Source organism: Coregonus lavaretus (genome assembly GCF_964263955.1).
Source record: "Coregonus lavaretus genome assembly, chromosome: 7".
Classification (NCBI taxonomy): Eukaryota; Metazoa; Chordata; class Actinopteri; order Salmoniformes; family Salmonidae; genus Coregonus; species Coregonus lavaretus.
In genome coordinates this window covers 58,092,749-58,119,199 of record NC_139994.1, presented here as the reverse complement: position 1 = coordinate 58,119,199, position 26,451 = coordinate 58,092,749, and the positions used below count along the sequence as shown (strand labels likewise).

The 26,451-nt window shown below is 41.5% G+C and overlaps 1 pseudogene across 1 annotated transcript in view; it reads left to right on the top strand.

The window, feature by feature from the left end:
* LOC311132598 (putative tRNA (uracil-O(2)-)-methyltransferase) overlaps positions 1-5,462 on the top strand; it is a 37,563-nt pseudogene extending 32,101 nt beyond the window's left edge. Inside the window, exons 9-10 of the transcript in view lie at positions 1,903-1,958; positions 5,212-5,462. The product of the transcript in view is annotated as a putative tRNA (uracil-O(2)-)-methyltransferase (transcript). The remainder of the gene's footprint in view (positions 1-1,902; positions 1,959-5,211) is intronic.
* The last annotated feature ends 20,989 nt before the right edge of the window (positions 5,463-26,451 follow it).

The following is a 26,451-nucleotide window of genomic DNA, read 5'->3' as shown; positions in this document are numbered from 1 at the left end:
ATGTGACAAACAAGGACAAGCTAAACAATCGCCTCATGCAAGTTTGAAAGGAACACAAGAACCATAAGATGCAATAATTTCCACAATCTCATACTGCGTCATTCATTCTTCTAGTCGACTAGCCTACTAATTGTAATCAAACACTGTATGGTCGGATGAAAGGTTTTGTGCCTACATTTTTACAGGTATTGTGACATTTTTGTATTGTATTTTTAGATGGCAGTTCTGCTTAGTATTCACTATTTTAGTATAAGGGCTAAAACAGAGGCAAAAATAATAATAGAGTATCTCTGTTTCCTCTTATTCAGTAAATAAATGCTAACGTGTAATCAACCTTGTGCTCACAGCAGTACACAAACACAGTATCTATGGACAATCCATTTATAACCGTCTAGGAGTCCAGTCCAGGTCCAGACTAATTCCACATTGTCAATAGCCCCAGTTAACCCATTCATCTCAATTAGCAGTGTAGGCTATGGTCTCTAAAGGGCAGCTGTAAGTTGTATTGATGTTATATTAAGGCCCCGGGCCCCTGCAGGTTGACGTTTGTCCTGAATCTTGCCCTGGAGGCAGAACTGAGTGATTTCCGCTAAATGGGCAGATGCAAAGTCAGAATTGTCTGTATCATAAAGGTTAGGGTTAGCAGTGTGGTTAAGGTTAGGTTTAAAATCAGATTTTATGAATTTGTGGCTGTGCCAGCTGGTGACCACTTTGCAGAGCTGCCTCCAGGGTAAGATTCCTGACAATAAATGCCAACCTGCTGCCAGCTGCCCACTGTTCACACGTACCTTGGCATACTATCCCTAGTTGCAAACAAAACAAAAGTGGAGTGTCTTGAATATGTTGCATAATGTGGTACAGTACTGTAACAATAATCTCTATGTAAGCTAAGTAGGCCATGTTTAACACCTTTTTATACAAAATCAACAGAACAGTTTTGAAGTTGATAATCTAGAGTGGAGGGCCCTTGGTGATTGATTGACAAGTATTGCACTGTCATTTGTTGGTAAGAGGGTAAAAGCTTTGCCACAGCAGGGAAGTCACAATGGGGTGCCCACTGTCCAGACAACTGGGTCTGATATAATAGACACATGGGCTATCCTCGCAACTGTCGTCTATAGATCTATAATGATGTAAAAAACAACAACAACATGGGGGAACCTAAGGTGGAACTGCACTCACATATGCCAAAGAGAGAAGATGAGATTGTCATTTATATGAACCAAAGGTCAAAACAGATTGAATTCTCCATGGAGAAGGGAAAGCAAATCCAGAAATACTTTAATGTCCATGAAATGGAACTTAAAGGTTGGCTAGCTGCTCTTCCGTGAACTCCACTGGGAATTCATATCTTGGCTTACAAATATCGTGGAAACACCAAAATAGTTTTTGGCCATGCATAACCATTTTCTAAAGCAGCCTGCGGGAATGGGTTAATTTTAATATCTCCCTCTCTCCTAACTCGTTGGTATCTGAAATGACGCTGGGGAACTGAGGTGGCGAAATGTTCTCTTATGACAGCATGTTGGACTGAGTTTAATTGACTTCACAGCTCTGACTGTCTGACACCTGAGATGAAATGTCTAAGAGAACAAGTTCTTTTTTGAGGCTCTAATTATCTCTCCGTATTCCCTTTGTAGTGCACTACTTTTGACCAGTGACCCATTTTGGTCAAAAGTAGTGCACTATATAAGAAATAGGGTGCCATTTGGGAAACAAGCCTGTGCCATCCCAAAAGGCTCTCCAGTCACTCCTAACCTCAACATTTCATCCTTCTCCTCCTACTCCATTCTTGAACCCTTAACCACCTTCCTCTCCTTTTTCATTCCAAATGCACTCCTCCTCACGCTCTGCTCTTCAGGCAGTCTGTCAGGGAGCAAGGTAGCTGAGCTGTTGGAGCAGGAGACTCTGTGGAGGTCTGTAGACCCTGCTCAAGAACAACCACCAGGTCTTCAGAGGTACGTGCAGTACAAACTCAGCATCCAGACTAGGGTTGAAAAATGATAACTTTCCCAGGTTTTTCAGGAATCCCGGTTGGAAGATTCCTGGAATCGGGTGGGAATACGCAGGAAATCCAGAATCCTCCCACCAAAATTTCAGGAAAACCTGAGAATTTTGGGAATGTTACCAGAATTCTTTTACCCTAATCCAGACATTCTTCTCAACAAAGCTTGAGCTCCAAATGGCTCTTACCAGAAATTAAATGGATATATACTACCGGTCAAAAGTTTTAGAACACCTACTCATTCAAGGGATTTTCTTTATTTTTACTATTTTATACATTGTAGAATAATAGTGAAGACATCAAAACTATGAAATAACACATATGGAATCATGTAGTAACCAATAAAGTGTTAAACAAATCAAAATATATTTTATATTTGAGATTCTTCAAATAGCCACCCTTTGCCTTGATGACAATTTTGCACACTCTTGGCATTCACTCAATCAGCTTCATGAGGTAGTGTCACCTGGAATGCATTTCAATTAACAGGTGTGCCTTCTTAAAAGTTAATTTGTGGGGGGGGGGGGGTACAGAAGATAGACCAAGTCCATATTATGGCAAGAACAGCTCAAATAAGCAAAGAGAAATGACAATCCATCATTACTTTAAGACATGAAGGTCAGTCAATATGGAACATTTCAAGAACTTTTATAGATTCTTCAAGTGCAGTCGCAAAAAACATCAAGCGCTATGATGAAACTGGACCGCCACAGGAATGGAAGACCCAGAGTTACCTCTGCTGCAGAGGATACGTTCATTAGAGTTACCAGCCTCAGAAATTGCAGCCCAAATAAATGCTTCACAGAGTTCAAGTAACAGACACATCTCAACATCAACTGTTCAGAGGAGACTGTGTGAATCAGGCCTTCATAGTCGAATTGCTGCAAAGAAACCACTACTAAAGGACACCAATAAGAAGAAGAGACTTGCTTGGGCCAAGAACACGAGCAATGGACATTAGACCGGTGGAAATTTGTCCTTTGGTCTGATGAGTCAAAATTTGAGATTTTTGGTTCCAACTGCATGTGTGTTTCCCACCGTTTCCCACCGTAAAGCATGGAGGAGGAGGTGTTATGGTGTGGGGGTGCTTTGCTGGTGACACTATCAGTGATTTATTTAGAATTCAAGGCACACTTACCAGCATGGCTACCACAGCATTCTGCAGCGATACGCCAACCCATCTGGTGTGGTCTTAGTGGGACTATCATTTGTTTTTCAATAGGACAATGACCCAACACACCTTCAGGCTGTGTAAGGGCTATTTTACCAAGAAGGAGAGTGATGGAGTGCTGCATCAGATGACCTGGCCTCCACAATCCCCCGACCTCAACCAAATTGAGATGGTTTGGGATGAGTCGGACTGCAGAGTGAAGGAAAAGCAGCCAACAAATCAAATCAAATGTTATTCGTCACATGCGCCGAATACAACAAGTGTAGACCTTACAGTGAAATGCTTACTTACAAGCCCTTAACCAACAATGCAGTTTTAAGAAAAAATACCCACAAAAATCACACAAAATAATAAAAAATAAAATCATACGAAATAAAAGTAACAAATGATTAAAGACCAGCAGTAAAAATAACAATAGCGAGGCTATATACAGGGGGTACCGGTACCGAGTCAATGTGCGGGGGCACCGGTTAGTCAAGGTAATTGAGGTAATATGTACATGTAGGTAGAGTTATTAAAGTGACAATGCATAGATAATAAACAGAGAGTAGCAGCAGCGTAAAAGAGGGGGGCAGTGCAAATAGTCCGGGTAGCCATTTGATTAGATGTTCAGGAGTCTTATGGCTTGGGGGTAGAAGCTGTTTAGAAGCCTCTTGGACCTAGACTTGGCACTCCGGTACTGCTTGCCGTGCGGTAGCAGAGAGAACAGTCTATGCCTAGGGTGCCTTAGGGCCTTCCTCTGACACCCCCTGGTATAGAGGTCCTGGATGGCAGGAAGTTTGGCCCCAGGATGTACTGGGCCGTACGCACTACCTCTGCAGTGCCTTGGGGTCGGAGGCCGAGCAGTTGCCATACCAGGCAGTGATGCAACCAGTCAGGATGCTCTCGATGGTGCAGCTGTAGAACCTTTTGAGGATCTGAGGACCCATGCCAAATCTTTTCAGTCTCCTTAGGGGGAATAGGTTTGTCGTGCCCTCTTCACGTGCTCAGCATATGTGGGAAGTCCTTCAAGACTGTTGGAAAAGCATTTCAGGTGAAGCTGTTTGAGAGAATGCCAAGAGTGTGCAAAGCTGTCATCAAGGCAAAGGGTGGCTATTTGAAGAATCTCAAATATAACATCTATTTTGATTTGTTTAACACTTTTTTGGTTACTCCATGATTCCATATGTGTTATTTCATAGTTTTTATGTCTTCACTATTATTCTACAATGTAGAAATTAGTAAAAATAAAGAAAAACCTTTGAATGAGTAGGTGTTCTAAAACTTTTGACCGGTAGTGTATATCCATTTAATTTCTGGTTAGAGCCATTTGGAGCTCAAACTTTGTTGAGAAGAATGTCTGGATTAGGGTAAAAAAATTCTGGCAACATTCCCAAAATTCTCAGGTTTGCTGCACTCTATGTCAATGGTTCTGGCACTGGGTCTACCTACATTAATCATACTGAAGCAATCCAGGGATTATTGGAATGCCACATATTCAGATAAGAATGCTTGAAAAAGTAGATGGATTCTTCCCCACTCTCAGCTTGAAGGAATTGCCATTTGGCAGTCTCTCTTAAAGCTTGCCTTAACTCTTGCAAGTCTAGAAATATATGGCATATAGAAGCAAACCGGATGGACATCATGAAAATGATCGGAGAGGTTGAGAGTAGAAGTAGTTCAGGAGCAAAAACAAATAAAATAGAATTATTGTAAAATTGACTGTGTCCATAAAATGTAGATAGTAAGTATAAGCTGGAAGTAGAGGCCTAAGCATTGTTGTTCACTAATTTACCCCAAGTAGGGAAAGGATGGCGGGGTTGAAAAGTAATAAAGGGGAGTATATATATAAAAAACATGGGGGATTGGAAGTGATGCAGACAATTACATTGATGGAAGTTACAATCTATCTGCAATATTAAGCTGATCTACCCCCCCCCCCCCCAAAAAAAATAAAAAATAAACTCTTGCAACTGGCCTAGACCTATTATGAATCAAAAAAGGTTTGTATTAAACCCCCCTCCTCTTTCTCTCTCCTTTCCTCTCTTCCTTCCAGTGGAAGGCGGTATGGTCCATATCCGGAACTGCTGGGTACAGACCCAGAGACCCAGAGGGCTGCAAGGTACCAGGGCTGATGCTAAGCAGAAGCCCCTACTCTCTGGTGCCCTGAAGACCCGGGCATGCTGGTTCCATGCCCACCACCCCCACGGATGCCCCCTGCCGGCTGAGGAGTGTGCCTTCGCCCATGGAGCCGACGACCTCCGACCTTCCACCAGACCACTCAAGAAAATGAAGAACTCAAATTGAACGCTCGATTCGGTTTAGACCGTTGCTTTATTTTTATTTGACTTGTTTTTATTAATGCCGTGGTACGATGGTACACAAACACCTGTAACTACAAAGTCATTCGTACATACTTGGTTGTCATTTATTCCACACATTGGACTTTTCAGACCTAAATCTGGTTAGATACAGTACCTTTTTGTTTCGTGGAGCAAGCTTTGCTATTTGGTTTGCACATCTCAAATATAACATCTCAAATATAAACATCCTATTGTCTTTATTACTTCACAAAAACAGGCCACAAGGAATGACAAATGGGCTTAAAACTGTAAATGTCAGGGCCATGAATTATTTATTGGGTAGTGTTCAGGGGGTGTCCTGTGTGTTGCTCTCTGTGTTCCCGCCTGTGTTCCTGTACCCCCTGGGGTCGTAACCCTGTGGCTCAAAGGTCACATGGAGACAGTAGAGGGCCGACCCAGGGATCACCATGGGGTCAGGAGATGTGTCTACTGCAGAGTGCTCTCGGTGCAGTCTCTCCACAGACATCTACCTGTATGTCAGTTGTGTTCTAAAAATTACTGTTGATTTGTAGGTCAACCTGAGTGCTGGTCTCTTTTCTACTTTAGCTATCGTTGGTTCGGCTAGCGCCTCGTACCTGTGACCGCATCACAACCTTGCTAAAATCACAATCAAATCAAATCCGAATACAACAGGTGTAGACCTTACCGTGAAATGCTTACTTACAAGCCCTTAACCAACAAAAAAATATTTACTAAATAAACTAAAGTATAAAATAAAAAGAAGTAATACAATAAAATAACAATACCGAGGCTATGTACAGGGGGCACCGGTACCCCTTCTAGTATTATTGTTTAATAAACAGTTTGACATTAAGTGGTTTTTGTGTTAACATTTCTATTGTGATTGCGCATTTAGCACTGCATGAATGCAAACACACAACAAGTATTACATCTACTTGACTTTCCAATGGAGGACACATCTATTATCAATCTAGGTGAACCCTCCCACCCTCTGTTATTTCCCCAGTCATAGTTATTGATAGCATGCAGAGCTCAGCTTTGTTCTATCCACTCTCTTCCTGGTCGGAAGGTGATGAATCCCTAACCCGGTTCAAAGGGACCACCTGCTGGACAACACTGCTGAGGCCTGTGGCTGTGTCTCTGAATAGTAACGAAGATGTATACGATTCAGCTTATAGGGGAAGAATAGGATGAAGTTGTCCCTAGAGGCCCTATAGACACTGATGTAATGTCCGTTTTGTAGGCGCCATAGGGGACAAGATGGGACCAAACAACACTGAAAGCCAATGGTGTCTATTGAGGAAGATGCCCTCTAGCTGAGCATGAAGAAACAACAATGGACAAAGTCGAATGAGTGTGACTCCGTGAGCTTCTCCCTGTAGGTGAAGGAGCCCTCAGAAGAATGACCTTCCTGGAAAGACCGAGGGAGAGAGTTATGCTGAATTACACTGCTATAGACATGATGGACGTTGTATTGGACCTGGGGGCGTATGTGTGAAAGCTTGTAGTATTCATGAATGATGACTGTTTACAGTTCTACACCGACGTGTGGGCTTTAATGACCTGAGCAAGCTCCTACACCACAGCATCTGTCTCTTCCTCCACCTCTTCAATGACCTGAGCAAGCTCCTACACCACAGCATCTGTCTCTTCCTCCACCTCTTTAATGACCTGAGCAAGCTCCTACATCACAGCATCTGTCTCTTCCTCCATCCCTCCCTCTTTTCCTCACTTCCTCCATACACCTGGGGGCAATCAATCAATTAAGAGCCCTGCCTGCATTGCCAGGTCTGCCAAGATCCAAACAGCCCATCGACCCGCTGCCCCACCCTGCACCCTGGCAAAGAGCGTGACGTGTCCAGGATGTGACACACAGCCCCCACCCTACTGTTTTTGCTCTCTCGCTTAGAGACCCATTGACCCCATCCCCTCCCGGCCCTCTGACCGGCACAACGAAGATTGATTCCTGCTCCCTCGACCGAGTCGATGCCCCAGCGGTGTGTAAACAAACAAATCATACGAGCCTGGCTTAAAATAATGCATCACCACGCCAACCACAACAATAGCAACAAATGAGCCATTGCCAAGCCCCCTTGGGTGGGTGTGTGTGTGTGACATGTCTGGCCAGAGACTCAGTATCTGCATCCGAGAAGAAAGAGAGGGATTTATATAAAACATTTTTAAAGGAAGAGAGAGACAAAAAATGTGCGCCAAGGCCTGAATGTAGGTCAGGAAGAAGTGGCCATATTCTCTCTCGAAGAAGAAAGATAGCAAACGACTTTCACCTTCATGTGTTATTCATTGTGTTGCCATGGGGCTGACACACAAAAATGTTTTAGACATGTCTCTTGTTCATAGGGGCATAAACTGTCAAACCGCATCAACATCTATACTTTTTCTATCATTGCTGTTTGGTGGGTAGCAAGCAACCAAGTTAGTTTCAGTTTGTTGTTTTCTCAAAATGGAAGAAAGGGGTCTTTTATTTAATTGTATTTATTTAATAATGTGGTATTTAAGACAACTTTCCCTCAATGCAGTTGAAAGTTCAACATTTACCTAACTCCCTACACCGATTCACTGTTCATCCCAACACAGTTGTACTTGTAGGCTACAGTAGTGTGTGTGTGTTGTGGAGGAGGGAGTCTTAAGTTTCTCCAGCTGGAGAAGGTCTCACTCTCTGGCTGGGCCGCTCAGGCAATTGGAACGCACAGAGAACCCATGTGGTCAGACTGAGGGTCATTGGCACCGAGCGGTTCCCTAAGCGGTGAACATCACACTCCAAAACTACCCCAAGATTTACGGCTATGTTGTTGTGGGGAATGTTTTTATGACTGAGGGGTTTGGCTTGTGAGTGAAATGAATGTCGTTCACACAGATAAACCTTCCTCAAGAAGTAAGAGAGATTCCATAAATCCCAACTGTAAAAAGATCACTAAAATATTTAGTCTACTGTTGCTTGACTGGGCTTAAATTGGCCTGTCATCACCATAAAAATAGCCACTTTTCCTAAAATGGAGCTAATTCCAATTTTTTCTTTAAAAATAATTTATAGAATTGATCTTTCCATCACTTCCTAATGAGACTAGCCACAGCTTATGCAACAGCAGTAACACACCTAGTAAATAGTCTAATGGCTTACTGTATAGGCTAACTCCACACTGGAGATCCAGGGTCAGATCCAAAGCAACAAGATAACAATACAACATGTAAATGAGTCATTATTTAATGAGGAAGTGGAGCAGAATAAACACGATGATCCATTTTGTGTGGCGCAGATGCACGAGAGATAGAGGACGAGGTCGAGAGAAGTTCAGACACAACTCAGACGCTCTTACACAATGACCGTTTGCATTGCAGCTGGACTGGTAATGTTTACACCCTTGTGAGTCTCAGTGAAGGGTTTGTAGGGTCTACTAGGCCCCATTCCAAAACCTCAAGGAAGGGAGGAAGGAAGGAAGGAAGGATGCATTTGAATAGTATTTGAACATGGCCCTAGTTCCTCCTGTTACATGTTAAATATATGCAAATGTTTTTATTCATTTGACACAGACTGTATGTACATCCTAAAGGGATAATTAGTAATTGTGCAACAATATCAAAGCCTGTTTCTTAAATTTCCCAGTAAATGTATCATTATACCCTAACTATACTGAACAAAAATATAAACGCAACATGTAAAGTGTTGGTCCCATATTTCATGAGCTGAAATAAAAGATCCCAGAAATGTTCCATACGCACAAAATGCTTATTTATCTCAAATTGAATGCACAAATTGGTTTACATCCCTGTTAGTGAGCATTTCTCCTTTGCCAAGATAATCCATCCACCTGACAGGTGTGGCATATCAACAAGCTGATCCAACTGCATGATCATTACACAGGTGCACCTTGTGCTGGGGACAATAAAAGGTCACTCTAAAATGTGCAGTTTTGTCACACAACACATTGCCACAGATGTCTCAAGTTTTGAGGGAGCGTGCAATTGGCATGCTGACTGCACGAATGTCCAACAGAGATGTTGCCAGAGAATTGAATGTTAATTTCTCTACCATAAGCCACCTCCAATGTTGTTTTAGAGAATTCGGCAGTACGTCCAACCGGCCTCACAACCGCAGACCATGTGTAACCATGCCAGCCCAGGACCTCCACATCTGGCTTCTTCACCTGTGGGATCGTCTGAGACCAGCCACCCGGACAGCTGATGAAACTGGGGAGTATTTCTGTCTGTAATAAAGCCATTTTGTGGAGAAAAACTAATTCTGATTGGCTGGGCCTGGCTTCCCAATGGGTGGGCCTGGCTCCCAAGTGGGTGGGCCTATGCCTTCCCAGGCCCACCCATGGCCGCGCCCCTGCCCAGTCATGTGAAATCCATAGATTAGGGCCTATTTATTTCAATTGACTGATTTCCTTATATGAACTGTAACTTAGTAAAATCTTTGAAATTGTTGCATATTGCGTTTATATTTTTGTTCAGTATAGATAAACAGGCAAAATCATCAGCATTATGTTTAAATGGTCACTGAGCCTACAGTGCTGATTTAATACAACTGGACAACAACTCACTGATCTAATTTTAACGTGATTTCTCTCTATTTGTCGTGGTTAGACAAAACCCCAGAACTGTTACACACTAGACTTTAAGGGCTTAACAGGATAGTCTGCAACAAGATAGCCATTGCGGTTTCTTTTCCTGAGCTAATCAAGGATAATTAACCTAAACAGCCAATTTGTGTTCCAGATCAAGTGGCTCAGTGTACACAGGCTACTCAATATGAGACACACTCTGGGGAAAAGTCTGTGTGGCCCCATCCATCTTGGAGTCTGTGTTTATAACCACCGTCTGTCACTCTGGTCAGAAATGTAAACAAAATCCCTTCTAGGAAATGTCCCTGTCGATCGGGAACGTCCCTGCGAACACATCAGACTAGGAAAATCTAACAAGGAAAGGACAATGTATATTACAGTCTAACAGAGTATAAAACTGGGCAAAATAAAGAAGCAAAGACATAAGGTAGAAAATAACATATTTTGAACCACTCATGACAAAGTGTGACACTGATCTATGTAGTGCCTATTTAAACAGGCACTACTTAGTTCAACAATCCCTTTTACAACAGGGAAAGGTACAAGGGTAGATAATAATGGGGTCCTTCATGGTGCTCTATGAATTCAGACTCACTTTAGCCTATGACTCAGAAAGGAATACTCCCCCCCCACCCCCCTTTTGCCCCTTCGTTCCTTCACACATCTCTGACACACAGAGATAAGAGCAGGGGGTGAGAGCTGTCGATCGCTCTACTGTCCCCACGCGATGCCATTGTGTGAGCTGTCCACTACCCCCCCCGCGTACCCTTTCCTCTCCTTGAAACCTGACGAGCTGCCACAGGTGAGCTAGAGAGAGAGAGAGAGGGAAGAGAGAGAGAGGAGAGCGAGAGAGAGAGAGAAAGAAGGAGCAAGAGGGAAGAGAGAGAGGAGAGAGCAAAAGATACAGAGTCATGCTGAGAGACACTCCTCCATTCAATCCCGTCCTTTATGTTAATTGATGTCATCAAAACGTTGTGCCCCAGGCTCTGTGCTATGTTTAGAATAGAAACTGTCAAGTGGGACTGCATCATGTCATTAGTACAGTATGCTACAGACACACATTTTATTCTCCATCTGCTCATGTTTGTGAGAATAACACCTCAAGATTAGCCTGGGTGACAGTCTGTTCGTGCTATCATGCCAACTCCTTTTCACTCATGATGCCAAACATGTTTGGCTTGACAATGAGCAATGGAGTTGGCAAGAGCACAAACAGATCTGGCGCCCAAGCTACCTCAAGATGGTTTGCTTCTCAAATGAGAACCAGCACCGGTAAGGAACACTGCTCAGATAGAGGAAGTAGTGTTATCTACGGAATACCCAGATGCATGAATGTTGCATTATGACGAAACACTGGACTGAAAAACACAACTAGCCCTAAAGGGTAAACAGAAAGCTATATAGTTCCATCAAGTTCCTCCACCACATCATCATTTCCAACTTTCTCCTCCCACGCTAAATCAAACAAACTATTATTGTGAGCCAGACAACCACAAAACACAGACACAATCCCAACAGTTGCACAACACAAACCCGGGTCACACATGTTTTGTGTTCTGACACTGGTTGTGTCCCAAATGGCATCATATTTCCTTTTATGGTGCGCTACTTTTGAATAGGGGCGCAACCTCTCTGTCGTCCATCCATTTAGCTTCACTGCTCGTGTCAACGGCTCTATTAGGAAGTTGCACCAGGCGCAAGTTATAATTTGCAGCTGTCCAAATAGTTTTTGGGCCCAAAAATATAAGCAAATGTAATGCCATAATTGATTGTCACTTTTACTTTGTGTTTTAAAGGAGAACTTGACTAAGAAATTACAACCTTTGCTACATTAAAAAACATTCAGCACAAAAATATTCCCCCAGTGAATAGGGGTAACTGCTTATCGTCTTTTCCAGCAGTCTCTCTCATCCTATTAAATTGCTTTGTTTAGATTATGTATGGACGTGTCTTGAAGAGACAAGATTGTTAAACGACTGTCTATTGTTGAGAAAGCCCTTGGGGCTCTAGAAGATATTGCTAGGCTAATGTTCTTCCTCTTGGAGTTCCCTCCCTCCCTCCCTCCCTCCCTCCCTCCCTCCCTCCCTCCCTCCCTCCCTTCCTTCCTTCCTTCCTTCCTTCCTTCCTTCCTTCCTTCCTTCCTTCCTTCCTTCCTTCCTTCCTTCCTTCCTTCCTTCCTTCCTTCCTTCCTTCCTTCCTTCCTTCAGTAGGTACAATGCCTTCAGAATGTATTCACACCCCTTGACTTCTTCCATATTTAGTTGTGTTACAGCCTGAATTTAAAATTGATACAATTTTGATTTTGTGTCCTTGAGTCAATAAGTATTCAACCCCTTTGTTATGAAAAGCCTAAATAAGTTCAGGAGTATATATGTGCTTAACAAGTCACATAATAACTTGCATGGACTCACTCTATGTGCAATAATAGTGGTTAACATGATTTTTGAATGACTACCTCATCTCTGTACCCCACACATTCAACTATCTGTTAAGTCTCTCAGGGAATTTCAAACACAGATTCAACCACAAAGACCTGGGAGGTTTTCCAATGCCTCGCAAAGAAGGGCACCTATTGGTAGATTGGTAAACATTTTTTAAAAGCAGACATTGAATATCCCTTTGAGCATGGTGAAGTTATTAATTACACTTTGGATGGTGTATCAATACACCCAGTCACTACAAAGATGCAGGTGTCCTTCCTAACTCAGTTGCCAGAGAGGACGGAAACCGCTCAGGGATTTCACCATGAGGCCAATGGTGATTTTAAAACAGTTACACATTTTAATGGCTGTGATAGTAGAAAACTGAGGGTGGTTCAACAACATTGTAGTTACTCCACAATACTAACCTAAATGACAGAGTGCAAAGAAGGATGCCTGTAGAGAATAAATATATTCCAAAACATGCATCCTGTTTGCAATAAGGCACTAAAGTAAAACTGCAAAAGATGTGGCAAAGAAATTAGCTTTAAGTTCGGAATACAAAGCATTATGTTTGGGGCAAATCCAATCCAACACAACACATCACTGAGTATCACTCTTCATATTTTCAAGCATGGTGGTGGCTGCATCATGTTATGGGTATGCTTCTCATCGGCAAGGAAGTTTTTTTTAGGATTAAAATAAACTGAATAGAGCTAAGCACATGCAAAATCCTAGAGGAAACCCTTGTTCAGTCTGCTTTCCAACAGACACTGGGAGACAAAGTCACCTTTCAGCAGGACAATAAGCTAAAACACAAGGCCAAATATACACTGGAGTTGCTTACCAAGATGACATTGAATGTTCCTGAATGGCCTAGTTACAGTTTTGACTTAAATTGGTTTGAAAATCTATGACAAGACTTGAAAATGGTTGTCTAGTAATGATCAACAACCAACTTGACAGAGCTTGAAGAATTTAAAAAAGAATAATGTGCAAATATTGTACAATCCAGGTGTGCAAAGCTCTTAGAGACGTACCCAGAAAGACTCACAGCTGTAATCGATGCCAAAGGTGATTCTAACATGTATTGACTCGGGACTGGAAATACTTATGTAAATGAGATAATTCATTTTCAATAAATGTGCGAACATTTCTAAAACATTTTCACTTTGTTATTATGGGGTATTGTGTGTAAATGGGTGAGGAAAAAATCTATTTAATCCATTTTGAATTCGGGCTGTAACACAACAAAATGTGGAATAAGTCTAGGGGTATTAATACTTTCTGAAGGAACATATTGCTTTGGCTGGGCTTTTTAATGGGATAGCTCTAATGGAAAAGGTGACTAAGAGGAAAGTGGAGGATGACAAAGAAACACAGTCTGTCTCTGTCACTTCACAATCTATCTTCTGTCTGTCTATTTATGTCTGTCTGTCTGTATGTATGCCTGACTGCATGCCCGTCCAATGCATGTAAATACATGTTCTGGGGAAAAAAACGGGAACAGCTCACGTTCACCCTCATGGACGCTGTACAAACACTCATACTCACTGTAAACCTGAGAACTGTTCCTGTCATGACCCGTGTAGCTCAGTTGGTAGAGCATGGCGCTTGCAATGCCAGGGTTGTGGGTTTGATTCCCACAGGGGGCCAGTATGAAAAAAAAATAGAAAATGTATGCACTCACTAACTGTAAGTCGCTCTGGATAAGAGCGTCTGCTAAATGACTAAAATGTAAATGTAAATGACACTGACGACCTGATGACCTCACGCTGGGACAGCCGGCTACTGTTTCTCTGTCTCTTATCTCATTGGACCTTTGACATTTTGTTCCATATCAGACGCCACCTAATATCACAAATCCTACCAGGCCAGTGGATACAGTATAGGAACTGATACAATACAGCGAGCTGACCACAGAACAGTAACAAACACACTTCATGCCATAGTATACACACCTTGTCATGCAGTATGCACTGAGGGTACAAAACGTTCCATGACATAGACTGACCAGGTGAATCCTGGTGAAAGCTATGATCCCTTATTGATGTCACTTGTTAAATCCACTTAATGCAGGACGGAGAAAGGGGTTACCATAGATGCCAGACTGGGGGCGTCGTTTCCATGGCATCCGAACTGCGGCTGGTTACTACACTGAGACGTAGACAGCTCTTTTCACGCCACCTCCCCCAAATATCGCAGGTCTATAACATCTAAATAACCTTGTAACAGTGTTGCACCCGCAATCCTTGCGGAATCGCACACACATCAACATGGTGAGTAAGGTGGCAGCACCACCCACCTGTAGCCCAGGGACACACATCATCATCCTAACACACTGTATTTGAACACAAAATGAATATTTGCCTTTCATCAAGCACGGCCTCTCCAAATACACCGACCCAAGCCGGTGTTTTAGCTGGTCAGGCAGGCTGTGTTTGTTTGGGGGTGGACACATCTGGCAGCCAATATGGAAAAGTCAAACAGCAACATGTGGACCAGGGCTGGGCAAATAGTAAGGTCAGAGAGCCACTACTGTACACTGTGCTGTGTGTCCAATGAGGGGGTGACTGTAACACTGGTTTGAGACAGATTTTATACAGCAAAAGGTTTCGGGCCTGGTTTGACTGTAGAGACTGGACCAAGGTGATCTTACTAGGTTTTTTTCATGGAGTTGATTATCTAATTATCTTAATACTGTTGAAATCGCTATTTAATTGCTGCAAGTGAGTTGGCAATTGTATTAATTATTATTCATCAATATTGACCATAAAAATATTTTATATTCCCTTTCCGAGATAATTAATCAACAAATGACAGCAGTTTAAAGAGATTGTAAATTGTACGTTCTATTACCAGCACAACATGACGTTAGCTAGAGAGAATGGGTCCTTTGGGGCCACTTCATGTTGAAGTATGAGACATTTTAGGTGAATAACACAAACTCTTTTAACATAGCTGAGTAGATGGGCACACACTGGTTCGAAATATTCAGTGCAGTTTGAGGAGAGTGGGTATATGCTGCTCTGCGTTAGGCTACCGTGAGATGGTGTTAAAAATATAATGATGTAAAACTGTGTGGAGAGGGTGGCATTGTTCTATAGGCCAACATCATATCCAAATTCAAATAATCAAGTTATGTTATGATGACCGGTACAGTATTATATAGGTTAGGTACGAGGAATGAGTTCAGTAACCCCAACCAATTCCATAGCTTCTGTGCTGCAAAAATGTGCTCTGTTTTGCTTCAATATTTCTGCAGTCGGGATTCGATTGAATACCAGCCTGGGTCATCTTCTGAAAGTAATTCCCCAAAACCCTGATTTTAGACACAACCTGTACTGTACCTGGCTAACATGCCGAGAAACAAGTCCATACTTTCTGAAAGTAGCCCTGTTCAATACAATCACATTTTACCAGGATATTTTTGTAGCCCTTCCTGCTTTTAAAGACTCCCCTCTTCCTCCCCTAGAGAGTGTAGGAAAGTGGGTGACGACGGCTGGAAATAGCGCCCGTCGAGAACAGATGAATCAACGCTGCACCTTGTGCTTAATTAAAGATTAACGAGAAATCGGTTGGTGGTGCGGCGGAGGTTTCTAGAAGCCTTAACTTACTTCCCTGATTAGACTTGTGTAACACTGGTTAATACTGCATGGGCCTGCTGAAAAAGTAATGACATCCGAGACGGTGGCGTAATCATTCTTCTGATGACTGCCTGTGTGATACTGGGAGCCAATAAAGCGTTCGTATGAAAACTAAAGTTGCCCCATTGCCGCTACTAAATCACTTACTAAGTCAGTTTTTATGAAATTGCTTTGAATAAAAAATTAGGTCCTCCCAAGAAGCACAGGTTTAGTTTTTTTTCTTCTCTCAAGCAACAGTTATAATGATGTAGCCTATGCGTGTGTCAGTGTAAAAGCTACAGTACACAATGGTCCTTATTGGACCCAGTCGTTCATTGGTTTATATGCTAAAGATGCTCATAATAACACTACAATATTTCAGTTATATTAAATCACATTGTGTTCCACACTCCAACATTCCTTGCCATTTATAACACATCCCAAATGATTATAACAGGTGACATAATGTAAACTAGTTAGGAGGAGTGTATTAAGGAGGCCTTTATAATGTGCAATGATTTATACTCAGCAGTGTTAGCATAGGACCTCTTACTAACTCTGGGCTGAGTGTTGAAGTCTGTATAGTAGTGAGTAGTAGTGTTGAAGTCTGTATAGTAGTGAGTGGTAGTGTTGAAGTCTGTATAGTAGTGAGTAGTAGTGTTGAAGTCTGTATAGTAGTGAGTGGTAGTGTTGAAGTCTGTATAGTAGTGAGTGGTAGTGTTGAAGTCTGTATAGTAGTGAGTAGTAGTGTTGAAGTCTGTAGAGTAGTGAGTGGTAGTGTTGAAGTCTGTATAGTAGTGAGTGGTAGTGTTGAAGTCTGTATAGTAGTGAGTAGTAGTGTTGAAGTCTGTATAGTAGTGAGTGGTAGTGTTGAAGTCTGTAGAGTAGTGAGTGGTAGTGTTGAAATCTGTATAGTAGTGAGTAGTAGTGTTGAAGTCTGTAGAGTAGTGAGTAGTAGTGTTGAAGTCTGTATAGTAGTGAGTGGTAGTGTTGAAGTCTGTATAGTAGTGAGTAGTAGTGTTGAAGTCTGTATAGTAGTGAGTGGTAGTGTTGAAGTCTGTAGAGTAGTGAGTGGTAGTGTTGAAATCTGTATAGTAGTGAGTAGTAGTGTTGAAGTCTGTAGAGTAGTGAGTAGTAGTGTTGAAGTCTGTATAGTAGTGAGTGGTAGTGTTGAAGTCTGTATAGTAGTGAGTGGTAGTGTTGAAGTCTGTATAGTGGTAGTGTTGAAGTCTGTATAGTAGTGAGTAGTAGTGTTGAAGTCTGTATAGTAGTGAGTGGTAGTGTTGAAGTCTGTATAGTAGTGAGTGGTAGTGTTGAAGTCTGTATAGTAGTGAGTGGTAGTGTTGAAGTCTGTATAGTAGTGAGTGGTAGTGTTGAAGTCTGTATAGTAGTGAGTGGTAGTGTTGAAGTCTGTATAGTAGTGAGTGGTAGTGTTGAAGTCTGTAGAGTAGTGAGTGGTAGTGTTGAAGTCTGTATAGTAGTGAGTGGTAGTGTTGAAGTCTGTATAGTAGTGAGTAGTAGTGTTGAAGTCTGTAGAGTAGTGAGTAGTAGTGTTGAAGTCTGTATAGTAGTGAGTGGTAGTGTTGAAGTCTGTATAGTAGTGAGTGGTAGTGTTGAAGTCTGTATAGTAGTGAGTGGTAGTGTTGAAGTCTGTATAGTGGTAGTGTTGAAGTCTGTATAGTAGTGAGTAGTAGTGTTGAAGTATGTATAGTAGTGAGTGGTAGTGTTGAAGTCTGTATAGTAGTGAGTGGTAGTGTTGAAGTCTGTATAGTAGTGAGTGGTAGTGTTGAAGTCTGTATAGTAGTGAGTGGTAGTGTGGAAGTCTGTATAGTAGTGAGTGGTAGTGTTGAAGTCTGTATAGTAGTGAGTGGTAGTGTTGAAGTCTGTATAGTAGTGAGTGGTAGTGTTGAAGTCTGTATAGTAGTGAGTGGTAGTGTTGAAGTCTGTATAGTAGTGAGTGGTAGTGTGGAAGTCTGTAGAGTAGTGAGTGGTAGTGTTGAAGTCTGTAGAGTAGTGAGTAGTAGTGTTGAAGTCTGTATAGTAGTGAGTGGTAGTGTTGAAGTCTGTATAGTGGTAGTGTTGAAGTCTGTATAGTAGTGAGTAGTAGTGTTGAAGTCTGTATAGTAGTGAGTGGTAGTGTTGAAGTCTGTATAGTAGTGAGTGGTAGTGTTGAAGTCTGTATAGTAGTGAGTGGTAGTGTGGAAGTCTGTATAGTAGTGAGTGGTAGTGTTGAAGTCTGTATAGTAGTGAGTGGTAGTGTTGAAGTCTGTATAGTAGTGAGTGGTAGTGTTGAAGTCTGTATAGTAGTGAGTGGTAGTGTTGAAGTCTGTATAGTAGTGAGTGGTAGTGTTGAAGTCTGTATAGTAGTGAGTGGTAGTGTTGAAGTCTGTATAGTAGTGAGTGGTAGTGTTGAAGTCTGTATAGTAGTGAGTGGTAGTGTGGGAGTCTGTAGAGTAGTGAGTGGTAGTGTTGAAGTATTATTAGTAGTGAGTGGTAGTGTTGAAGTCTGTATAGTAGTGAGTGGTAGTGTTGAAGTCTGTATAGTAGTGAGTGGTAGTGTTGAAGTCTGTATAGTAGTGAGTAGTAGTGTTGAAGTCTGTATAGTAGTGAGTGGTAGTGTTGAAGTCTGTATAGTAGTGGGTGGTAGTGTTGAAGTCTGTATAGTAGTGAGTAGTAGTGTTGAAGTCTGTATAGTAGTGAGTGGTTGTGTTGAAGTCTGTATAGTAGTGAGTGGTAGTGTTGAAATCTGTAAAGTAGTGAGTGGTAGTGTTGAAGTCGGTATAGTAGTGAGTGGTAGTGTTGAAGTCTGTATAGTAGTGAGTGGTAGTGTTGAAGTCTGTATAGTAGTGAGTGGTAGTGTTGAAGTCTGTATAGTAGTGAGTGGTAGTGTTGAAGTCTGTATAGTAGTGAGTGGTAGTGTTGAAGTCTGTAGAGTAGTGAGTGGTAGTGTTGAAGTCTGTATAGTAGTGAGTGGTAGTGTTGAAGTCTGTATAGTAGTGAGTAGTAGTGTTGAAGTCTGTAGAGTAGTGAGTAGTAGTGTTGAAGTCTGTATAGTAGTGAGTGGTAGTGTTGAAGTCTGTATAGTAGTGAGTGGTAGTGTTGAAGTCTGTATAGTAGTGAGTGGTAGTGTTGAAGTCTGTATAGTGGTAGTGTTGAAGTCTGTATAGTAGTGAGTAGTAGTGTTGAAGTATGTATAGTAGTGAGTGGTAGTGTTGAAGTCTGTATAGTAGTGAGTGGTAGTGTTGAAGTCTGTATAGTAGTGAGTGGTAGTGTTGAAGTCTGTATAGTAGTGAGTGGTAGTATGGAAGTCTGTATAGTAGTGAGTGGTAGTGTTGAAGTCTGTATAGTAGTGAGTGGTAGTGTTGAAGTCTGTATAGTAGTGAGTGGTAGTGTTGAAGTCTGTATAGTAGTGAGTGGTAGTGTTGAAGTCTGTATAGTAGTGAGTGGTAGTGTGGAAGTCTGTAGAGTAGTGAGTGGTAGTGTTGAAGTATGTATAGTAGTGAGTGGTAGTGTTGAAGTCTGTATAGTAGTGAGTGGTAGTGTTGAAGTCTGTATAGTAGTGAGTGGTAGTGTTGAAGTCTGTATAGTAGTGAGTGGTAGTGTGGAAGTCTGTAGAGTAGTGAGTGGTAGTGTTGAAGTCTGTATAGTAGTGAGTGGTAGTGTTGAAGTCTGTATAGTAGTGAGTGGTAGTGTTGAAGTCTGTATAGTAGTGAGTGGTAGTGTTGAAGTCTGTATAGTAGTGAGTGGTAGTGTTGAAGTATGTATAGTAGTGAGTGGTAGTGTTGAAGTATGTATAGTAGTGAGTGGTAGTGTTGAAGTCTGTATAGTAGTGAGTGGTAGTGTTGAAGTCTGTATAGTAGTGAGTGGTAGTGTTGAAGTCTGTATAGTAGTGAGTGGTAGTGTTGAAGTATGTATAGTAGTGAGTGGTAGTGTTGAAGTATGTATAGTAGTGAGTGGTAGTGTTGAAGTCTGTAAAGTAGTGAGTGGTAGTGTTGAAGTCTGTATAGTAGTGAGTGGTAGTGTTGAAGTATGTATAGTAGTGAGTGGTAGTGTTGAAGTATGTATAGTAGTGAGTGGTAGTGTTGAAGTCTGTAAAGTAGTGAGTGGTAGTGTTGAAGTCTGTAAAGTAGTGAGTGGTAGTGTTGAAGTTGAAGTATGTATAGTAGTGAGTGGTAGTGTTGAAGTCTGTAAAGTAGTGAGTGGTAGTGTTGAAGTCTATATAGTAGGGAGTGGTGCCCAGAGGCTTTGGGATATGACTCGTGCAATGTTCCCCCGTTACGTAACAGTAGGCCAGCACTTCACGGGGGCCCCAGTCGGACCCAGGAACAGAGTGGCCATGTCTGTGTGGCGTTGATGGATATCTTGATGGATGGCTTAAGTGGCGCGGCTGTCAATTGATTTATTCTGTGTTAGATGCAGGCCAGTGTATAAGTGCCCGCTAGGACATATCCTCCCCCTGGGTGGCGTTGTGTACTGTACGTTGTGAAAAGGTAAAGAGGGGGATGGGGCTGAACGAGCAGAGCAGATGTGCAAAATGCTTATTATGGGAAGAACTGAGGGATGTTTCTTTGAACTTTTTTATTTTTTTTACTCTGCAACCAAGTAAATATGGCGTGTGTGTGTGTGGGCTTGTGTATGTGGGGGTAAACAGGTGGTGAAATGATAACTCTCCTACATATCCTGTGAACAGCAGAGAAGTGAGAGGAGGGCTCTTTCAAAGCACACCTGCTCTGCCTTTGTTCCCCTTAACAATTTACTGTCAGAGGTTGTAAAAGCCAAATAAAACAACATTTCTCAGAACAATGAGCCCACAGAAAACAACACTAGACTATCGAGGACCGTGATCAGAAACCAGTGCCCCGGTAACATCATCAAATGCCACTTGTCAGGCATAAGTAATCAATCATCATCAAATGACACTTGTCAGGCATAAGTAATAAGTCATCATCTATTATTCTGCAATGTGGAAAGTGGTGAAAGTGGGGAGGGACCCTTGGATGAGTAGGTGTTCTAGAACTTTTGACCGGTAGTGTATGTTGTGAAATTGTTAGATATTACTTGTTAGATATTACTGCACTGTCGGAGCTAGAAGCACAAGCATTTCGCTACACCCGCAATAACATCTGCTAAACACGTGTATGTGACCAATAAAATTTGATTTGATTTGATCAAATGACACTCGTCAGGCATAAGTAATCAATCATCATCAAATGACACTCGTCAGGCATAAGTAATCAATCATTATTAAATCTAATCTGCAGTCTTCCAATCATAGAATTATATTTATATGCTTACAATAACATGAACCCATTATGTAACGCAAACAGAAGAACGACATTCATCTATGTTACATAGTAGCTCCATTTGACATAATGATATAATTGCAGGGGGCTGTTAGGCCATAAGTCGTTAAGTCATAATATGAATGGGATCATTATCGTGAAGAAGATTGTTATCGATGATAGATAACAGCATTAACATCCTGCACTTCCATTTGACTCCCTCTGTTTCAGCACCAAACGTAATATAGCCTACTAAACTTTTCTTCAAGGCAATTAACATATGCCAAATATTTCAGGTGGACAATCGGTATTTCAATCTGTATTCAAACAAACACATCAAACTTTGACAGTGGCCGTGCGACCGTTAATAAAACTCTCTAAACTTTTTTGTCACCCCCACACAAATAGCATTAGACACACATAATCCCAAGTGCCCCATTATGTCATTACACCATCCCCTTTAAAAATCTGTTTAGTGGTGTTTTTTCCATCACTGGTCAATTTTTTTTTTATGAGGCCCTTTTCATTGCAGAAGCTGTTAGCGCTGCCTGCCTGCATGCCACTCCTGTCTGCTAGTTGATGCCTGGGCTGGCTTCAAAGAGCTCCTGTCTCCTGATGATAATGAATGCAGCATGTCTGCCTCTCTGTGCCATGGCCCACTGTCAATCTGTTCCCACAGTCTCACGTTTACACACTGCTACTGTAAACTCACTGAGCTCTGAGCTCAGCCCTCACAGTCTTCTTTCACTGTATAGCTGCTATCGGGTTTTCCTCAGTTACCTTCTGAGTTGTGTTAATTGTGTTTTGAATTTATTTTGTTGTCTATTTTCCTGTAAAGTGTATGAGGATGTTCAATCCTTTAATTATATAAATGTTTTGATACTCTTTGAATATAGTTTGATTTGTTCACTTCCTTGTTTGCGAGAGGGCTGTTAATGGTCAGTCACTGAATGTTCTCACTTCAACGTCCATCATGGCATGACCTTATAGCAGCCCTATGCCCCAAAGGGAGTCAAAAGGACACAGTAAATATGGTAAGTCAGAATTGTGACCGATTTCTACCCAATTCAAATTACAATCTGTATGATGACTCAACAGTTATGACCAGTCAAGGCAGAGAGTAGGCTAATGCAGGCGTATTAGCTAGAGTTGAATAAAGAATTAAACACATAGATAGATGGATAGATAAATGAATAGCGTAAGTAAACCGAGTCATCAAAACAAAAAAGGAGCCCTTTCAAAAGTGACCACTGTGTTATTGCCGGGTCGAAGGGATCCATTCTATTCATCCAACTGAAAAGGCATTATTAATGCGTCCTGCCCACCCCTACCTGCTAGCTCTCTGTCCACTCTGTTTGGTCTCCACATAAAAGAGGGTTGCTTGGTGAACAAAGCAAAGGTTTGACAGGGCTTTGGCCACCTGTGGTCGACCAAACCGTTCACTCAGCAAGGGGTTGAGTGAGGCTGTAGTCATGTGAAGTGGTCTAGACCATTCCTACTGTATGGGGGTGATCAGGTGTAATGAATTGGGTTATTAGAAAGAACCGTACCTTATTAGAGGCTAGTGATGATACCGTTTAATTAGAGAACTGTTATGAATGCAGTATGAAAATATGATTCAAATATGATGTGTGATGTTTAGATATTGGCGTTGATGTTCAGATATTGGTGTTGATGTTCAGATATTGGCGTTGATGTTCAGATATTGGCGTTGATGTTCAGATATTGGCGTTGATGTTCAGATATTGGCGTTGATGTTCAGATATTGGCGTTGATGTTCAGATATTGGTGTGGTTATAGGACTTTAGGCTTGTGGCATACAAACAAACTTCTCTACCTGCGTCACTTGTCACACACACAGTATATTCTTAGTGCCACATAATACTGTCAAAAAAGTTCCCCTGTTGCTTAGATACAGTAAAGATGAACACACATTGCTTCAATTTCACCATCTCAAGATTATGAGGGGTGAGTTGGTGACATAGGAATTTGAGACAACAGAGATACCTAAGAAATGTCTCAAAATCTGTCTCAGTGGGAAAAACAAGACCATAAAAGATATTTAAATCTACATCAAAACACAAATAGGTGCCAAAGATGGACGATAACTTCTCTGACTCCTGTGTTGCCATGGGAACATGACTCATCAAAACAACTCCCACGGATTACCTGTAGCAGCTGGAGGCGACTCACGAAAGCTATTTCACGCTGCTTTGTTTGCCAGCACACTGTTAGGCAGTACTAAGCTTCGATTTTCAATAACATTTCACACCAGATGTCTCATAAAACACAGAAGAGACACTCACAACAAAACTACCGTGTGGAGTGAAGGTAATATGGCTGTTAAGACTATGATTCAGTGGGCTTAGGTACTGTCCAGTTCTATGGCCGTTTAGGCTAGTTAGGGGAGTTTGGGGTAAAATAATGATACGAAGTACGAGAAGCAACAGAGTCAAAGGAGGGTGAAACATGTAATGAATATGACAGGATTTCTCACTCCACATATCAGAGAGACAATGCTGTTATACAAAACATCTATCTGAACATTCCAAATGGTTGTACGCTGTTGAATATGGCCCAGATCAAAGTAAAATTCTGGGGTGGAGTTCCCCTTTAAATATAGAATGCAATGGATTGTTTTTTTTTCAAATCTTTGTTATGCCATTTGCCTCTTTCCAGGTAGCTATTAAAAATGACAACCTGTTGTCTTGTTCACAGTCAACTGACAAATACACGAAAGGTTAAATAAAGTATCACGCAAACCTATCTACAGGCAGTTAAACGTCAAATTAGTATGCTAGACATGGAAGCTGTTATGAGTTTAGTGTTCTAGTGTTTCAGAGCCGTAAATGTAAATGCTAAATAAATAAATACACATTTTATATAAATATATGGCTGCACTCCGATTGTTACGTTTCTATTACTTTTCATTCAGGTTAGAATGGCATTAGATGTACTGTATGTGAAATCAGTGCCATAGGATGATGTTGATTGTGTGTCAAGAAATTACACTTGGTTGACTTCCTATAAGTGTATGGCATGCATCCTAACATCAATGTCTAATATAGAGCTGTATTTTAAGGCTGACTCTGACAACATTGACAAAGAACTGTGTGATGGGATGATTCCATAATAATCAAGTGAAGTATGACCTTCATTTGTAGAACTATAGGCCTACTTTCAAAGTGTCTCAAAGACATTGATCCATACGTTATGGTGTCATGTCCCTTGAGGGTGTGGAAAAGTTGACCGTCTTTAGGGTTGAATTACCTTATAAGCTTATATCCCTAGCCCTCAGTAAATATCTCTACATCCTCAATACTAAATGGGCTGACCTCTGACCCTTTTGATTGGCTATATTATAAAATAAGCAAGATCTCATCTTAGTTCATAGATGTGTGCCCTGAATGGTTCGATAAGACCTTAGACCTCTATTGGATTCACCTACAGTGCCCTCCGTAATTATTGGGACAGTGAAGCATTTTTTCTTCTTTTGGCTCCACACTCCAAAAGTTTGGATGTGAAATCAAACAATGACTATGAGGTTAAAGTGCAGACTGTCAGCTTTAAGTTGAGGGTATTTTCATCTAATTTGGGGGTGAATACTGTGCATCACCCAATTGCATCTCCCCTGTGCCCACCTCAGATTAGGTAATACAGTGGGAGGTGGGGGGGTTATATTGGAGGTGACATCCCCATCATGGCCCAGGAGCTCAGCTGTAACACACACACACACACACACACACACACACACTCCCCCAGGACCCTTCAATGGTGTCTCATTACTGCTATACAGGAGTTATGTGAGCTATAGTACCTTAACCTCATCAGGGTGATATTAGAGCTATAGTACCTTAACCTCACCAGGGTGATATTAGAGCTATAGTACCTTAACCTCATCAGGGTGATATTAGAGCTATAGTACCTTAACCTCATCAGGGTGATATTAGAGCTATAGTACCTTAACCTCATCAGGGTGATATTAGAGCTATAGTACCTTAACCTCATCAGGGTGATATTAGAGCTATAGTACCTTAACCTCACCAGGGTGATATTAGAGCTATAGTACCTTAACCTCACCAGGGTGATATTAGAGCTATAGTACCTTAACCTCACCAGGGTGATATTAGAGCTATAGTACCTTAACCTCATCAGGGTGATATTCCTAGTCTACAGTAACTAGCACACTGGTTCAGAACTGGAAATGTTCAAGATTCAGATTCAAGATTGAATACTTCATTGCCATACCAACTGAAGTTGTTGGGAATTTGACCTAGTGCAGCTCATAAAAACCGGTACAAAAGATTCACATGAATTTGCAGAGCCTATACACACAATAGCGACAGTACATGGTATTGCATACTGTATTTTATATTTTAACAGTACATTTACCATATTAATGATTGTAATGATAAGAGCCAGATGGACTCTGTGAGGGCTGGATTTTATTACACCTTGTGGAATAATAAAAAAATGAAAAATACAATTGGACTAGCAAAAACCACAGCTATAAGAGACTGTCTGACCCTTGTTGGCCTCATTGGCTGATGACTCATATCAGTCTGTTGTCCATTACAGTGCTGCTATTCTGGCTTTTGGAGTTCTGTAACATCAAAACTGTTAAACTTCACTTTATGTTTGATTAAATAGACTGTATTTACATCATTGAGGCTGATGATGAGGCTTGTAGTAGTAAAGTTGCACATTATCATCACAGTTTCACTGAGGATGGGTTTTTCAGATCCCCATAGAACATTTACTTCATTAGCATCAGTGATGAGTTAATTCGTCTCTGGCATGTAAATAATGCTAGTAGGCTGTTAGGGATGTACTCTACTTTCCCTCCAGATGAGGTAAGAGTTATTACCTCATGAATATGCAAACACTTATCATTTTTATGGTATGCCTCTCTGTGACATGCCCATCTCCAGTGAAATATTACATAATATTATAATGAAGCAATTTAACTATTGTGGGTGCATGGTGTTAAGCATTGAAGTGATGTGCCTTCTCTTCCAACCATTCATTGCTAATAGGCCATTATTGGTGATATGCATATTT